Below are 13,780 nucleotides of genomic sequence, written 5' to 3' on the forward strand. Positions count from 1 at the left end.
GGTACCATTACAAGATATTGAGATCTAACTCGGTTTCAGTATCTAATGTATACTAATCATCCTGAATCCTGCACTCGGCGCCTAGAGGACAGTTACAAGGTGCTCTTCCTCACCACCTTGATACTTCCTCTGTGGACTTAGAGGCTTGCAGGCTTCATGTTTAATCTGAATCAGTATGCATTTACTCATCAAGAATATGCAAGAGTGTAATATTCTTTCCAAACAAGAAAGGAGATCAGAGGGAACTTTAAGTAAAAGTCATCATTGGAGCTGAGGTATGTAGAATTTCAGAAGATGAAAATGAGATGAAAGCATTCTGGGCAGTGAGAAGTGTAAGAGTGAAAACACAGAGGCAAGTGACAACGTGCAAGAAGATTTATTTAAGTACAGGTACATTGGGTGTTGAGGCCAAGCGAGAGGCACGTGTGGTATAAGTAGGCTGAGTGATAGAAAAAGAATCCAAAAATTCATATGGAATCTCAAAGAACTCGAATATTCAAAACAATACTGAGAAGGAATAACAAAACTAGATGACTCATATTTCCTGATTTCAAAACATTTTACAAAGTTACAGTAATCAAAACAATTTGGTGCTGGCATAAAGACAGACATATAAACTGATGGAACAGAATAAAGAGCCCAGAAATAAACCCTCACATGTAATAAATGATCTTCAAGAAGCATACCAAGACTATGTAATTGGAAAGGAAGTCTCTTCAATAAATGTTGTTTAGGAACTGGATGTCCAAGTTCACAAGAAAGAAATTAGAACCTTATTTTGTACCAATACAAAAATTAATCCAAAATTAAATAAAGACCTAAATGTAAGACATGAAAATATAAAAAAGAAGACATAGGGGAAAGATTAATGGCACCGGTCTTGGTAAAGATTTCATGAATATTATACCAAAAGCACAGGCACCCAAAGCAAAAATAACCTACGGGACTACACTAAAGATATAAGCCTTTACAAAGCAAAAGAAACACACTTAACAGCATGAAAAGACAACTTACCAATGGCCCAAAATATTAGTAATTCACATATCTGATAAATTCATAGGTAGGCTATATAAAGAACTCCCACAACTCAACAACAAAAAATAAACAATCCAATTAAAAATGTGCAAATGACTTGAATAGATATTTCTTCAAAGAATACATATGAATGACAGACAAACACATGAAAAGATGCTCAACATCACTAATCACCAGGGAAACACAAATCAAAACCATAAAGAGTATTGCCTCGCACCTGTTAAGATAGCCACTATCAAACACACAGAAAATAATAAATGTTGATGAGGATGTAAAGAAATTGGAATCCTTGTACACTGTTGGTGGGAATGTAAAATGGTGCAGCTGCTATTGAAAGCAGCATAGAATTCCTTAAAAAGTTAAAAACAGAGCCACCATATGATCCAGCAATCCAACCTCTGGGTGTATATCCAAAAGAATTGAAAGCATAGTATCGAAGAGATATTTGTACACTCATATTTATAACAGCACTGTTCACAAAAGTGAAGACATGGGAACAACTCAATTGCCCATCTGTGAACGAATGGACAAAGAAAATGCTATATGTACATGCAATGCAATATTATTCAGCCTTTAAAAAGAAGGAAATCTGTCACATGCTACAACATGGATCAACCCTGAGGACATTACGCTAAGTGAAATAAGCTAGTTACCTAATAACAAATACTGTATAATTCTACTTATATGAGATCTCTAAAGTAGTCAAACTCATGAAAACAGAATGTAGAATAGTAGTTTCCAGGAGCTGGGGGAAGGGGAAGGAAGGGAGTTGCTGGTCATTGAATATAGACTTTCAGTCATGCAGGATAGGGGCAATTCTGGGGATCTATTGCACAACAATGAGCATATGGTTGGCAATATTGTCCTGGACACTTGGAAATTGTTGGGAAGATAAATTTTATGTTGTGGTTGTTTTGCTGTAATAAAACAGTAGGTTGAGATAAGGCAATAAAGGTCAAATATAAGGAGCATTTCCTATGCAATAAAAGCCACTTGGGCCTTAACTTGGATTGACATGGAATAATTAGAATTGAATTCTAGGTATTAAAAGCCTGAATTGAGCAGTGTCAGTGAGATGGGCAAAGGAAGAAAGGCATTTGAGACACTGTAGAAAAAAAATTAGACTTAGTTTTTATGAGGATTAGAAAGAGAGATTATTTTTTTAAAAATGACTGAGGAGTTAAGCCTTGATAGCTGGAGAAGGGTGGATCATATAACATATATAGTTAAGTGCACAAAGTACATTAATCTTATGTGAAATTTTATATTCATATACATATGTGAAGTCATAACTGAGATCAATATAGAATATTCCCAGTACACCATATTCATGCCTGTTTCCATTTACCAATCATCTCACCTGGTAAATGTTTAGTTAGACTGCTCATTTTGTATTTTCTTTTACCAAATAAATATTTACTGAGCAAATAGTAGGAAAATGTGGGAATAGACACAGAAAGAATAGATACAGAAAGAATAGACATAGTTGCTTTCTTGTCCACTGAGATTTTTTTGTTCATGACTTAGTGCAGTGATTCTTCCTTTATTACACATAAAATTCACCTGAGAATATTGCCTCTTCCTAAATCCTAATTCAGCACTTTTAAGGTGGGGCCCTGTTATATTTATTAATACTTTTAACAAACCTCCTGGTTTACTTAGAGGCAGATTATCTCAGGACCATACTTGAGAATCACAGTCCTATTGAGGCCTTGCAGTCCATGCTAAGAAATCTGGACATGATCCTATGGCTTTTGGGACTCACCAGAACATTAGCAAAGGAATGACAAAGTTATGATGTGTGTATTTGGAGGGTACTCTGATAGCAGAGTGGAGAGAGGATGAAATGGAGGGAGGAAGGCTGGCTGCAAAGAGGTCAATTGCATGAAGATTATTGCGATGGTCAATGGGAAGCAAAAAAAAAGTCTGGAGAGAGGGACATAGATTGATAAGGCATTTAAAACATACACTTAAAAGCCCTGTGACCATTTAGATGTGTGCATGGCGGAGGGGGAATGAACAGCAAGGACAGAAAAGGTAACTAGTTGTCTTTAATCGTGTAAATAAAAAGGCTCACCCAGATATTGATGCCATCTGATCTCATGATTATTTATCCACACTGGAGTGCTGAACAGGTAGTATTTGCCCATTTGTCCTGAGTCATAGAAGGTAAATGTTCAGTGCCAAAAACTTACTGATGTTTATATTAGTGCATAGGACAGTGTCAAAACATAGGACAGTGTCAAAACATAGGACAGTGTCAAAACATAGGACAGTGTCAAAACGTGGACACCAAGACTGTTGAGCCTCCACTTCATGGGGTTATGTCATACTCTCAAAGATCTGGCCCTGGTGACTTACAGGAATTCAGTTCCAAGAATGCCCCTCCTGCCAGGGATTAATTGGTGTTTTCTCAGATAAGTACAAAATACTTCATATTGGGGGAAAACAAAACAAAGCAAAGCAAAACAAAACAAAAGCCCTTGTGTTTGAGATTGGGCAGTATGCCTGGGAGGGGTGTAGGATAAAGACCAATTGTCGCCAAGTACTCTTTCCAGCTTGTTTTGTCACAAAGTCTTTAGTGCTAGCAGCTGAGGGCTGATGCAGACGAGATGTGACAAGCTGAGGCTGTGTCTCAGCCCTTGATGTGCAAGCCATCCATTTCTTAGGACAGTGATGGAGAGTACGAACCAATCCTTAGATAGGAATTCCATGCCTTTTCAACCCCAAGTCCTCTTTTTTTAGACCCACTGTGAAGATGGCAAATGAGGGTTTCGTGGCAACAATATAGCTAATTATAGATTACTGAAAGCTGTCTGATAAGCCACCTAATTTGAGTCTCACAACATTAACAATCCTGAAAGTAGGAAAGTGAAAATATTTATCTTCCTTTTGCAGATGAGGACACTGGGATTTAGGAAGGTAAAATGTCCTGCCCGAGGTCATGTTTAAATATCCTCCTGGAACTGGGACCAAAGCACTGAAAATACTTGAGATAATACTTCAGAATACTTGAGTTATTTCTACAAAACCAAACAGTCTCCCAAGGACCAGGGTCAATCTACTAGCCTATACTCCATCCACTTTTCGCTGTGAATATGGCAGCATCTCTCCATTGTGGATGTGCAATACCACAGGGACCCTTGGCTGAAGTTATAGCAGAGTGAGAACACAACAAACCTGAGAGATGAACACCATAGTCCATTCCCCAACTTCATGTGCAAGGTGTACACATCTCCCAGGTACCATGAACAGAACATGGAAGTTGAACAGTAGAAGCCACTTTTTTTCTTTGTACTCATATTAATGGTAGAGTCTAACAACAACAAAACTAACAGGGGAATCCAGGTGAGTAGCGTGTGCATGTGTGTGTGTTTTATTATTATTCTTGAAGGAATTCTCTCTGATTCCTGGCTTGCTGTTAGCATCAAGTGAAATTGGAAAAAGAGATGACTATATCAATTCTTGAAAAACATTTCCTGTTTCAGATATATAGCTGCCATGGCTGTCAGCATTTGGCTTTGCCATCTGTCGCTTGTCACAGAAATTCAAAGCTCTTCCATGTAAACCTTGCTTAACTGAAATTCACTTGGAATAATTCTAAATATGAAGAATTCTTTAATTTAGCAGCAAACTCAGCCAATCCACCAGAAAAAAAAACCTCAAAATTAAAAAATTGAAGTGATATTATTATGCCTGCCATCTTGATGCCACTTAGTTCTCTTACTATGCAAGTTTGGTTAAACTCCAGAAATGAGCAAATGTTTAAGAGAAAAAAAATTGTCACTGAAACAACATGCTAATATTCTAACATCTAAAAGTTAAACCATTAGGCATAGACAGTCCCGTCATGAGCCACACGGGTCACTGCCACGAACCTGGTGGAGGAGAGCAGACAGAGAAACTATGCCCCTTGTGGTGGACGTGAGCTACTGGAACAGACACAACAGCATATTCTTGTGGTCATCCTGTCTGACAATTGGAACTTAGATCTGGAAGGGTGGCAATAGACCTTTGGGATACCGAGTAGGCAGACAGTGCTGTTGGAAGAGATAAAAGGATCCAGAGGAGACACAGATATGCGGATGAGCAGCTTTTACGTGAAGCCCCCAGCAGACAAGCAAAACACAGTGACAAGAGAATCCAGGAGTAGGCCACATTGACCAACCAGAAAATGGACTTTCTCCAACTCTTTCATTCCCTTTTCTTTGTACATTTTAAAATCATTTTCTCTCTTTCTACTTCTTCTCTACCCCAGTTATTTGCATGTATTCGGATTTCTTTTCATAAAGGGACCCAGTTGATACCCCATTTCACTTGCTTTTCTGGGCATACCCAAAGTTTCTGAGAAATGATGAGTATAGGGAGACTAGCTTAGCCATGGGACTGCTTGGGCTGTGTTGAGCATAAACTGACTCACCAGGGAACCAGGAGAGTAAGTTATGACCTACAGTTTCCTCTGCACTGCAATGCTGACTAGGTAATAGAACAGGTGAGCCAAGTGTGTATCAGCAACCTGGATTTGTGTCTCTATAACCATTCAGGCTGACCATGCATTCAAAGAAAGCAGAAGCACCATAGGTTTGTAGCATTAAGGAAGATCTCAAACTTGGATTTATATATTTAAACAAAACTCCTCCTTTAACTAGACCCTCTCCTACAGAAAGAAAAAAAAAAGTCATCAACTTTCCCATCTAGAATCACACTTGGGGCTGGCTAATCCTGGAACCGTGTTATCAGGTACTTCTGATTTTTTAAAAATTAGTTTTACATTACAATATGGAAAGTGAGTTGGCATATTATGTTACTTTGGTGCCTGCACAGTTTTTTTCTGTTGATGACTCTAATATGGTTTGTCTTTCTTTCAAATATGTTTGGTTAGTAAAATGCTTCTGTAATCAAAACTATATTTAAAGCTAGACACATTTTTTCCAACACTTCATTGACGGCAGACAGTGTTAAATTGTCTGTTTTCCATGGTCTTTGTATTTTGGTTCTGCTTTTTAACAACATGCATTATTTGGTTTATGTCTACCTGTATCTAAAGTACTATTAATATTACTTTTGTATTTTGTTACACTCCCCCCCAAAATCATATACCCTTTCAAACTATAAAGCTAAGATTACTGGAGCATTATTAGGAAAGCTGTTAGGCATAATATAATAGGATGTTAGACACAGATTCCATGTGATGACAAGTCTACAGATATTTCTGATAGAAGTATTGGCAAAATTTTTGTCCAGTGAATTCTTTTATGAATTGCAGCTAATTTCTGGTTTATCCTTCTTTTTAAACATGCTAGGCTACCATCTCTCTACCTTTGTCCTAAAACATTTCAATAATCAGCTATTAATCCAAGCTAATCCATCCCTATTGTTTCCTTCCTCAATATAAACACTTAGGCCTATATTTACCAGTTAATGTGCAAATAAACATTGAGAATCAGTCTCAAGAGTTCTCCAAACATGTTCCTTCCAATTCAAACTATTTGGAGCCAAAATTGGTCTCAGCCTTAGCAACCAGAACCATTCTCTGCTATAAATGTTTTTTCTTTGCAAACGTTCTGTGTTTCCAGTCTTCCTATTTAGTTCATCATTGCAATAGCCCCCAAATTTTTCTATATTCTCAATGTAAGGTGACTCATCTACATACCCATTCAAACAGTCTTTGCATACTCCTGCAACTTCTTTCACCCCCCTGTATTCTGCCCCCTCATCCCTAATTTTCTCTTCATCTCTTTCCAGTATGGCATTACCCACTCTGTTTGGAACTAGGTCTTTGGCAGTTGTGGAAGGTATGTTATTAACTCTGCCAGCTGCTCCATCACCTGCACTCACTGGAAGCCAATTTTAAAAATCTTTGTTCTTGGATACTCTGCTTATTCTAATTAGAGAGCTTATCATAGGACTGCAGCAAAACTCTGCTTTGACAATGATCTTTCCCCCTTATTTCCACAATATTATGTAAAGAGCAAAATGTGTTTCAGACACCAACCTACAGTCCTCAAACTATTAATTTTTCTTAGCATACATTAATTTGTGACAACACTTATAAAAGCTCAAGACCTTTCTTTTGGACCTTCCTAAATTATGTATGAAACTGAGTGAGAGTTCTGGACATTAAAGACAGTGTGATGACACACAATACCTGTTGCTTTTAAAAAGGGAAATCAGAGAAAAAAGTTTTGCTAGCTACTTTTTATCAAATTTTTCTCTGCTTTATTTGAGACCTCTTTTTTTCTCTCCTATCTTTCCAACTCATATATAATTGGACAAGAAACTGAAGGAGGTAACAGCAGCAGTTGCTGGTGAGGAGTAGTTAATTTACAGCAGGATACCAAGGAGTGGGAACTACTGAGAAACAGAACCGTCTCTTCCAGGCATTACTGAACCCAGAAGTTTTTTGGTTTCTTTCTAAAGTCAAAATAATTTCTAGGTCTCCTGTCATATGAAGCCTACTTATTAGTATAGTAACTATATTTAATAAACAGTTAGCCCTTCATATCTGTGGGTTGCACAGCCATGGATTCAACCAACTGCACATGGAAAATATTTGAAAAAAATGCATCTGTACTGAATATGTGCCGACATTTTTCATGTCATACTCCCTAAGCAATACAGTATAACAATTATTTGCATGGAGTTTACATTATATTAGGTATTATAAGTACTCTAGAGATGATTTAAAGTATATAGGAGAATGTGGATAGGTTAAATACAAATACTACTCTATTTTATATCAGGGATAAGGATCTGCAGATTTTTATCGGCAGAAGTTCGGAAACAAATCTCCTGTGAATACTGAGGGGTGACTATACTCATTCTTTCTATCCACACATTCATCTATTCACTTAATAAATATTTATTATGGACCCTATGCAAGAAGCTGGGCTATATACTAAAGACGCACAGAAGGGCAGGGTCTCTACTCACAATAAGCCTCAAGTTATTAGGAGAACCAGATAAGTAAAGGGAATATAAAATATGTGATAAAGCACTTATAAGCACTATAAATGGAGCCAGGAGTAATGACTTCTTCAAAACTCTTATATAAGATGCCTAATTATGAAATATATGAGATGGCATTCAGTTGTATGCATATTTAAAATTGGAGAAACTGCACTAAAAGTGGCTATTACAAAAATCTGTATAGTAACTAAGTTTTTAAAAAGGTGTAAGTAATAGTTGGAAGTATTTTCACTGTGAATTATTGCATGACATTATATGCCAGGAATACATGTCAGAAATGGTTACTAAAATAGCCATTGTGAGACAATCACTCTAATTGCCTTTCCCTGGCCAGACATATTTATAACATTCAAAGGAAAATCACATTGGTTTAAGAAGGTTGTAAAACTGGGAAAAATTGGAAGAAATATTCTTGCTTAATTGAGCATTGATAAAGGAGAAAGGGAGTTGAATGAATTAGCAATTTAGTCACAAAAATAAGTGGGGTGTTTTTGTTATTTAGTTTTGTTTGTTTTTATTTTTTTTTCTGGTGGAAGGTTGTAGGCTTAGAAAAATTGAAGAAAACTGATGAAAGAGACACAGAATCTTTTTTCATCAAAAGAAAAAAGATGAAATCTGGAGATGTTATTTCAGTCCTTGAGACTTTTTTTTCCTGGGGAGGGATTGCCTGTCTAGTGAAGCTGAACAAAGACTTGAAGAAGCCACACCATCAGTAAGTCTTAATTAACTTTGACAGCAAGAAAAAGTATAGTAAGGGTTTGAAAGGTAAGTGTCTTGCCAAAAGTTAAAGGTCAGCTGAAATTCTAGGACTTTCCAGTACCTGAAGACATTATGTAAAGATAATAAACAATATCACGGGAATAGATAAAAAGCTAAGCATAACAAATAAGTGAGAATTATAGAATTATTGACATGTATTTTTATTTATACCTTTATTTATGTTTTTGTCAATCTTACTCAGTACTGAGTCTAGATTTAAACATAGTAACAATTCGATTATAGTGTAATTAAATGGAGTCCATCAGCCTCTGGTTTAGGTAAGCAAACGCAGATGCTGTAATTCTCTTGACATGTCTATCTCTCCAGATTTTACAGTGCCAGTTTGCCTTGTGACCTCAGTTCTCTAATGGAGCCAGGAAAAGTCACTGATTTTCAGTTTGTCCAACTTTCTTTTTTTCTTTTAATTGTAGGACAGGAGTGATTGTAGGACAGGAATGATGGCTTCCGGGCTCTTTGTCATGTCAAACCAGAGACCCAAAGTCTTTCAAACGGTTTTAAACAACTGTTTGTTTTTTTAAAAAGCTTGCTCTAGTTTGCAGAGTAGATTGGAGAAAAGCCACTATAAAAGCCAGGAGATGGGTTAAGAGGCCACTATATTCAATGACTTAAGTAAGAAGTGCGTATGGTTTCTAATGACAACATAATCTCATGTTGGTGAAGAGATGTAAGGGTAAAGACATAAAGTATGAGGAGATCGAAGAAATGAGATGCTCTGGATAAATGAATCCTCTACCATGATCTCGAAGCTACTCTGTATGAGAATAAAACTTGATTTGAAGAGGACTTGAAACCAGAAAAGAAATGCTTCAATAAATGAAGTAAGGAAACAAATAATTATTGGATACAGGATGAAGAAAGGAAGAGATTAGTATATTAAAATAGCATGAAACTGACTAAAATATAATTATATTTTAATGTTTATTTTTTAACATTAAGCTGAGTATATATGTCTCTCTCCAAATATAGTAAGTTGGAGAGAGACAAAGGCACCTATTATATGCAGTACGTTTAAGAACATTGGATGAGGAAAAATGAACATCTTCTACTTAATATAAATGAAGAAAATGTGGCATCTGTAGGAAAACTCCAGTTTCAGTTAAGGCCCTGTAGGTGTAGGGAAAGTATAAAAATATTAATACTATAGTGGAGCTTATTGATGTTGAAATAGCTTCTAAAACTCAAAAGATTTTTGAGAAAAGTGAAGAGTGAAACATTTGGTCAAATATGGGAAACAGAAAATACCAAAAAGAATGCATGCAAAAAAGAATTGGATCTTTCAGATTATGTGACAAGCAAGGAAAAGAGGGATGTGAGCAAAGTGACAATAACCCAACAGCTCTTAAGGTTTGTGTACCCTCTGACCTCACCAAATTCCACTGAGTTTTAGCCAAGGCTGGGTGGCTCAGAGAAGTAATAGGGCAGGCAGGTGGCAGCTGTGCTAGGCAACAGTTATTAGCATGCATCTTGCAATTAGTTAGCAAGAGACAGCTGCAGTGAGCAGAGGCAAGAGCCTAGACATACATTTATTGGCCCTTCACAAAGCTGTGGGCATTAACTGTGGGCAGAGGTTGTGGAGCATTCTGTCACTGGACTTCCTCAGGGGTAGCTTAAAGCCTTGAAACCTGTGTAACTTCTTCCAACAGTAATAAAGTCTACAAAGTCCTCTTACATATAAATGTGCATCAATGCATTAAAAGCAAGGGTGTAAGGAAACTTGAGAACCTGCCTTAAGACTGCATTTACACTCCAAGCACCTTAACTTCAGTTGTATATTTTGGTCAAGTACATAAGGCTTCCTATTTCCTCTTGGCATGCTGACACTGAAAATAAGACCACTCATCTTGTGGTAGCCACCAAAATTGAGCAGATATAAGCATTTGCTCTTCTTTTCTTCCTTTTTTTGGCTTGTCACATTCTGCTCCAAATCCTCAGGTATTTATGGCCTCTTTTCAAACTTCCCTCATTTATGCCAGATTCCCTACCCTCTGATTCCTTAACAGGGATTCTTGGACCTCTCCCTTTGTTCATTATTTCTCCAGCTTTTGAAAACTGTCTCTTTTGTATATATTTAATGCAGAGTTCTCAATAACAGAATTTTTGGTCTTTCTAATAAGAAAGATTTTGCCATATTTTAACTTTGTTTGCCCAGGTAAAAAAGAGTGTTATCTATAGAAAAAAGGAGTCTAGTGGTAGCATAGCTCTAATTATAATTGAATACATTTATTATATTAGAACAGAAGTCTTTCTTAGAAAATACCAGTTTCCTTAAATTATTTTTTGCAAGTCCTGTTTTCTAGGGGTGCCAGACCGGTTATTTAAGAGTGGGATCATGAATGAATTATACCTGAATTAAGATTTCTTAGAATCCAGAACAATAAATCATTTTCCAACAAGATCTATGAGTGCTGATTCTATTTATCTAATGTTGCAAAATGTAAACTTTTTTTTATAGATGCTTCGATCAGTTAACCAACATGTAAAAGTATCATTGATTTATTTTCAGTCATTTCACAGGAAAATTCACATGGCTCCCACAAAAAAAAGATGTAAAAAGAATATTTCCCTTATAATAATTGATTCTGCTAGACCCCCTCTAAGTGACAGTGAAGTAGATACGTGAATAAAATTAAAAAGTTATTATAAACTAGACTCTCTTTGAATATGTAATTTAGAACTCAACTAATTAATTGGTTTCACATTATATTTATTTTTAAGTACAATAATGTCACTAGTGCAGAATTATATAGTTCATCAGAAATATCCATCAAAAGCAGCTTCACACAAATTAGGATGACAGTATACAAACTCTTTGACAGCAACCTCTAGTGGACTTCATGGTAGAATGTATAATTCTTGTTGTATAACTCATGCATACCTCTTGCTGAAGTGGCAACAGGGCAATATTTGTCTTTTATTCCATCATTGTGTATGTTAAAATTGGGTTTACACATGAAAACTTCAAAGGATGAGTTTCCAAAGATAATAATAACCCAATATAAAAGCTCAAAAAACAAGATAATGGATTATTAATAAAATAATCTCTTATAGGCCATTGTATTAGTTTTCTATTACTATCCTAATAAATTACCACAAACCCATCAGCTTAAAATGACACAAATTTATGATCTCATAGTTCTACAGGTCAGAAGTCTGGGTTGGCTTGGCTCATTTCTCTGTTCTGGGTTGTGCAAGGCCCAAATCAGGTTGTCAGCTGGCTGGTTTCTTATCAGGAAGCTCTGGGAGAATCTATTGTTCCTTGAAGCTGAAGGACCCAGTTCCCCTTTTCCTTGCTGGCTGTCACTGGGGCCACTCCCAGAGGCCTCTCTCCAGCCTTTGCACATGGGCCCCTATTTTCAAAGCCAGCAATATGCCAAATCCTTCTCATGATTGTAATATCTCTAACTTACCCTTCTGCCAAATCTCTCTTTTGCTTCTAACCAGAGACAACTCTCAGCTTTTAAGGATTCATGTGATTTTACTGTAACCACCTGAATAATTCAGGATACTCACCTTATTGTAAGGTTCATAACCTTTCTTACATTTCAGACTCCCTTTTGCCATGTAGTATAAGAAATTCACAGATTCCAGGGGGTAGGACACTGATATCTTTGGAGGATCATCATTTAGCTTGCCATGCCCACTTAAAATAAAAAGAAAATGGAAAATTATAAAACAACTATAAAGTACCATACATCGTACTTTTTAAAGAAGTGTTCTATGAAAGAATAGCAAAATAAATCATGACATGTCCAAACTATAAAATATCATATGGCCACAAAAATTTCCTATTTTTAATGTGTATTAATTATACATTAAATAGAGATTTATACAATATAATTTAAGCAAAAATAAAACAAAATTATGTATAACATATAAACCATATTTACATATATGGGCAGATATACATATATGCACACATATTTGTCATTGTATGTATACTCTCATATTTACATATTTATTTGAATGAACATATCCATATGTATATATAATTTATGTGGTATATATGGTATCTTTATTTACCAAACATACCAAAATATTAGTGTGGCAATCTCTGGGTAATTATATTTCTTCATATTTTCTATGAGCATCATCACATTTTTCAAAAAATCATGATCAGAAAATAAAATTCAATGTTTAAAAAAATGAATAATAGCATGCATGGTTTCTCATATAAAATGGAATTTTCTAGCAAGAGAATCCAGTGAGTCTAACTCTATGCACAGGCCTCAGTTTATAATGAATTAATGATGAAAGGACTCTGGTACCCTGTAACAGGAGTAGGGAAAGAGAAAGATAATTCATGCTTTATAGACAGATAAATCATAGAAAATAGATGAAGGTTCACAGAAGCTTCTCTACTAGGTACAATCTTTTCTGAGTTCCATTTAAAGTCTTTCTCTGTCTAACCTGCATTATAAAAGTTTATCATAATTTTTTTTTGTATCTTAATTTTATATGTCTGTCTGTAAAGAATTATGACACGGGTTGGAAATCAGGGTCTCTACAGTTTTTTCAAGTCTCCACATCATGTTCCAAAATTCTTAAACCACCAGATCTCCTGAGGCAACATCATTGGCCTTTTTTTCTTTTTTAAAAAATTCAAATATTAAGGGGATACAAGTGTTTTTTTTACATAGGTGAATTGTATAATGCTGAAGGAAGGGCTCTTAGTGTGCCTGATACCAAAATAGTGTTCATTGTACCTCACAGGTAAGATTTTTATCCCTCACCCCTTTCCCAATCTCCCTCTCTTCCCCGTCTTAGTTTCCAATGTCTTTTACACCTCTTTGTGCCCACGTGTATCCATCCTTTAACTCCCACTTGTTAGTGAGAACATGTGATGTTTGTTTTTCCAATCCTGAGATACTACACTTAAGATGATGGACCTTCTCTTTTGAGGAGGGACAAATCTTTCCCTCCCCCTGGATGTCAAGTAACTCTATACTATCAATCGGGGGAAGGAGCTAGATAGAGCCCTTTTACAATAAATGGAAAA

Source organism: Microcebus murinus, chromosome 1 (genome assembly GCF_040939455.1).
Source record: "Microcebus murinus isolate Inina chromosome 1, M.murinus_Inina_mat1.0, whole genome shotgun sequence".
Taxonomy (NCBI): Eukaryota; Metazoa; Chordata; class Mammalia; order Primates; family Cheirogaleidae; genus Microcebus; species Microcebus murinus.